The sequence below is a fragment of the Triplophysa dalaica genome, chromosome 23, assembly GCF_015846415.1.
Source record: "Triplophysa dalaica isolate WHDGS20190420 chromosome 23, ASM1584641v1, whole genome shotgun sequence".
In the NCBI taxonomy this organism is placed as follows: Eukaryota; Metazoa; Chordata; class Actinopteri; order Cypriniformes; family Nemacheilidae; genus Triplophysa; species Triplophysa dalaica.
Genome location: NC_079564.1, coordinates 9,204,628 through 9,210,627, shown reverse-complemented (window position 1 = coordinate 9,210,627; position 6,000 = coordinate 9,204,628).

Here is a 6,000-nt window from a genome sequence, read left to right as displayed (position 1 = left end):
GGAAACAAAGTCTATTTAGAGATATATTTATAATATTTGTATTACAGTACACATATGGCATGCCTGAAAATAACAAAAAAATTAGGAACTGAAAATATTGAAAATAGTCTGAGCTAAAAGTTGCTTGAAAAGAGGAGTAAAACACAAATGTTTTCACTGAAAAAGTATTATGTTAGTGCAAGCCTAATGCTGTAATACAGTAAGTATTCATAATATTCATCCTTATCTTTTATAAATGACCTATGCTGTACGTCTAACTTATCATAACTTTTAAGACAGACAGATTTTTTAAAGTCTGGGAATAACCTTAGCAAAGCGTAGAGAAGAGCTTGTGACAAGAGCTTTAAACTACCATTTCTATTTGCAGTTTTAAACTGTAGAGCTCTGGATTTTTATGTTAAAGGTCTGTTCTTCCCAAAGGGGTGAACATATTTCACATCCTTCTGCAAGCTAATAGGAACCTTCAGGGACCATCTGATGTTCCACAGGAGCCTATAAACACATTTAGTTAAATAGCTTAATATCCATACATATTTTATGTGGTTCATATCAGAAATGCCTTACATTCATCTTGCAAATAACATTTCGTTTAATCATTGTTTGATACATCCACACACCAGGGCTCTTCAATGCTTTTCGGGGCAATGACACCTTAAGTTTGCCTGTCAAATTAGCGCTTCAAAGGTTTAACACATTTGAACAGAAGTTCAGAAATATATGAGAATGCACTTTATTTGCACGCAACTCATTTCATGTGTACTCTGAACATATCGGAAGGGAGACAGATAATAAACCGATTCTAAACTTAAAGAATCTTGAAAATATTGAAAAGAATAACATAGGTACTTATTTAGGCCCTACAGGGTTTTTAAGATGCAGATGTAACCAGTGCTCGAATTGAATCAAGTCTTATGGGGGTCCCCCTCATAGGACTTTTTTTTGGTGGGGGTTAGTCTTGCGATATACAATTTACACGAAATATATTTAAAAATGATATGCATAACTATATACTATTTATTAAAAACAGGCTTACAGAAAAGAACATGCTTCTTTCACTGTCCTGCGCTAAGCGGTCTTAAGATGTGGGGCGTGGCATTTCAAATTGAAAGAGACATGACAACTAGCCCATAAACAAACTTAACATAAATTATTGTAAATAATTAATTCACAAAATATACCATATCCATTGCATGAATTTAATCAAATTTGTCATTATAATTTTTACTCAAATACAAATATCTGAGGGACCCCCAAAGTCTATTTTTTACTTCTTATGGGGGTCCCTAATGCCTTTGGGGATCCCGGATCCCCCCAGCCCCCCTTCAATTCGAGCACTGCATGTAACATTTCTTCGACAGCCTCAGCTGCCTGAATGGATGTTTTTGATCCGCACGCAGGTTCAAAAGCTTCAATTAATCCGAGTTCACCTGCTTGTGAGTAAACAGTAATTAGTTAATGATAACTGACTTGTACTGAATTGAATATTCATGGTCCACACCATTTAGAGGAATTGACTAAATAGACCTTGGCTAACACATATTATGTATTAAATAGCAATCCATCTCCTTAAATGCCCCCGATGCTGTTGCTCCTTTAAAACAGCTGAAATATTTATGTGAAATGACCCCTACCTGCTTTTTATTCCTCTGAAAATTGATGCATGGGTGAATGAATGGTGCCTTCATCAAAACAACGGCACAGACAATCTACTTAATTGACTGGGATCAGACAACTGCGAGAAAATGTGCCATAGATTTTCCAACATGCCTGCTGGAGAGAGCTCTGACACTATCAGACCCCCTCAGATAAATATAAAGAGCCATTGATTGTTCACGAGAGTTAGTGTGCATGTTTCTTTACGTTTCTTTTTTCTCTCAATGCATCGATTTCAGCACTGACCATGGTGCATCAAAGCCTACAGGAGGTAATCTGACCAGTGCACAGACAGACAGTGTTCAAAACAGCAAGAGAAAAATATATACGTGTTCAGAACTGGAGAATATAAGTAGAATGTGTTGTAAAAATGAAAACTGTGTGAAATGAAATACAAATACATCAGATAGGATCTATCTATTCAAAAATCATCAGCATGCTTCGTTGGTCAGTGACTGAGGGTATCGCTGTCTGGATTCTTATTGGCTCCTGGGCAGGGCAGGTCTCAGGGCCTGACACTGACAAATAGTTTTTAATACCTTGCATTTCAGCATCTTCTGCCTAGCATGTATAGTGGACGACAGATATCCGAGTATGTTGATACACACAGACAAACGGTTGCATATGCTGGCATCCCCCCCAGTGTAGAATGGCGACACGATAGCATTCCATATGATTTTAAAAAAAGACAGAAAATCCTTTACAAGCTAACTTACATTAAATAGTTTTGCACCTATGAGTACCAACATATCATATCAACTGATTTAACAATGGACAGAAAGTATTATGTCTGGTGTAAACATATTCCCGTCTTATTCACCTTTCTGAATGTCTCACGTGAGGTTCACGTGCATTCCATAATTGTAGCTCTTTATCGCCATCTCTGTTTGAAACATAACATTGCAGGTACTTTACGTGTTGAAGTCAAATGACGATAAACAGAATTCCCACAAAATTGTGACTGATTGCTCAATTTACAAATAATTATTATAACTTTATTATGGAAGCAAATAAGAGACATAATGTTTTGAAATTTAACAGCCTATGAATACTTGATTTTGAATTATTTTACTTTGGAAACCATGTTTCTGAATTTATTTGTTTCGAATTTACCTCTATGAAATTTAAATATGAAAATTCTTGATTTCCAATTTAAAAACCTGAATTTAATGCTCACAAATTCAGATACAAAAAAATCAACTTACAGAATTTCATATAAAATACATTCAGATTGATCAAATTTGATTGCTCTTATTCAGATCTCAAATTTCAAGTTAATACTTTTCAAATAAAACATATGTCTAATTCGACTGCTCAAATTCAGATCAAAAAATTCAAGTTAAATATTCACATGGTAACATCCGGGCTACCCAGGATAGGAAAAACAGTTGAGCCCAGAGCCCGTCTGCAATTGAACCGAACCATTGAACCGAACCATTGAACCGAACAAATGAACCGACGTCGGGCGGCCTATCACACAACGACAACCTGACTGTCTGTCATGATCCAAGAAGAGGCCAAGGCACGGATATTAAACCTGTTAAGAAGATGACTTCTAGGGAAAACGAAGGCGCTCCGGTAAGTTTGCTGTTTATGTACAATCAGACTCTACAGAACAAAAGTATGTTGTTGCTAATTATTTTTTGGAACTATTATTATTATTATTTTTCGACGTCGGTTCGGTTCATTGGTTCGGTTCAATGATTCGGTTCATTTGGAGACGGGCTCTGGGCTCAACTGTTTTTCCTATCCTGGGTAGCCCGGATGTTACCATGTGAATATTTAACTTGAATTTTTCGATCTGAATTTGAGCAGTTGAATTAGACAGATGTTTTCCTTGAAAAGTATTAACTTGAAATTTGAGATCTGAATAAGAGCAATCAAATTTGATCAATCTGAATGTATTTTATCTGAAATTCTGTAAGTTGATTTTTTTTGTATCTGAATTTGTGAGCATTAAATTCAGGTTTTTAAATTGGAAATCAAGAATTTTCATATTTAAATTTCATAGAGGTAAATTCGAAACAAATAAATTCAGATACATGGTTTCCAAAGTAAAATAATTCAAAATCAAGTATTCATAAGCTGTTAAATTTCAAAACATTATGTCTCTTATTTGCTTCCATACTTTATCACTATCAATACATTTGCTGTTAAATTTTTATAATATATAAAAAGCATCAACAACAACAACATCTATTTGAAGATTAAAAACTATTTCTAATTATTCTAAATAAAATTCCTTTCCCCAACACCTTGGCCATCTTTATGTCTATCAATATACAGCTAAAAAAAAACTTTAATTGAAATTGACTTCCCCACCAAACATCTAATAATATATAATAATTTAAATTTTTACAATCCAAACACCCTCTTTCCTTCATACGCAAATCTCTTTCAAGGAATATAGCCGATATCTATAGTTTTGACCACCATTGATTCAGTCAGCTAGGAAATAGCTCACAAAAAATCTGTGTCCAAAGTCAACCCCCATCTGGGTTTACACACATGACACACAAGAGGTGAGAAAATGAGATTTTCCAAAAAGGCACACTAATTCTGTATGAAGGTAGAGGCTGAAATCAATAAATCAATGCTAAGTAGATTATAAAGAAAGAAATATATATCCTAAGCTTGGTAACAGTGCATTAGTAAATCTCCAATAAAAAACAGGGAAGGTTTGATTTTGAGAAACCATCACTTATTAACCATTATTGGGTTAGAATTGTGACTAAAATTAAGAGCACAAAGAAGGTTAATCATATGATTAAAACTGGATGTGTTTGTGGTTGGAAGCTTAAAATTGATTCTTATAATAAAACATGTAAAGTTGCCTGTTGTCCAGTTTGACTTGTCTGCTACGATTTTTCATTTTTCATTCATGAGATACGTTTCCACAAATGAGACCATTAATTTAGTGGCAACACAGGACACTTTAGCAAAAAGCTACCCAGACATTTAGCAGCAAGAGTACCGCTGACTGCTAAATTTACCACTTCACTGAGTTTTACATGTCATGGTCATTAACTGTGTAATAAATACTAATTGCCACTGAGGGCATCGGGCCAGCTCTGAACCAGGGGTGCATCCTAATTATGGGGAATAGCTTTGTAAGTGAAATAAGACATTGTCTTTCTCCGCTGGGAGTTAATTGTGTGGTTCAGACCCAATTCCCACATTAAACGAAAATGATGTACCACATTAGTTGTCTTTTTTAGGGAAAATTTGTTTCCCTTGGGTGATAAGATGTAATGAAGAGGGTTGTTTGTGATTTATGCTTTGGTCATGAATATAAATTAGCTTGCTTAGTCAAAGAATAAGCGTACATAACATGCAACATACTGTAAGATAAAGAGTCTTCATTACTTAGAAAGTGGCAATGCTTCAAGAACGAATTAATAAATACAGCCTGTCTCAATATGGGGGATAAATGAGGTTTAATTAAACAGGAGCAATTATATAAGCTATCATAATAAAATTAGCTACCTGTAGCGAGGAATGGCAATTTATGATTTTGTTGTTTTATTCTGCATACAGATGATGAGAATTCAGTGATACTTCAGAGCAAAAATGTTTACTACAAATGCAGTATGATTGTGTAATCACATAGAAATCATTTGCATAGCCATAATAATGACAAGAACTGCATTAAGAGCTGCTTTAAATGCTACTGTCACGATTCACGAATCCTTGTTCCCCTGTGTTTGTGAACTTTGATAATACTTCCCGTTCTATGCCATGTTTTGTAATCCTTTGTCATTTTTTAGTGGTAATTAACAAGATAAAAATTCCCTCCAGGACCATATACAGACTTTCTTGGACATTGCACATTTTTAAATATCCGTACTGTGTGTTCATAGATCTGTTTTGTGATATTCTGAATGTTCATTATCAATGCATAATCTCCCGTCCTCGAGAGTCCTAGGCTCAGTTCATTGAATATGCTCTTATGTCATGTGGCTCTCCCTTCATCGGGGATAATGCTGAGGAGGAAGCTTTCACCCAAAATATCTCTTTGGGGGGGTAGTAGGCCTTAGGCTCTGTGGGCCATGGAGTCAGGCCAGTCTTGGAAGCCTTCATGTCCCACACTGATGTTGGCCACCCCTGTGTTGATGGCCACCTTGATCCTGAGCCTGTCCACAAGATGTAGGCCAACCCAGAGCCCGTTTCGAGCTCCCTGCCTCGTCCAAGATGGCCACCATTGTACTTCCAGCCCTGCCTGCGCCTCCCTGGCCTGCTGACCAACCCGGGCCTGCCTCTGCTCCGCGTTCCTAGCCTTATTCCCCTTCATAGTCATGGCCCTCCGTCCTGCCCCTTATTCCGCCACCGCTCCTCCTGGACGTTTTT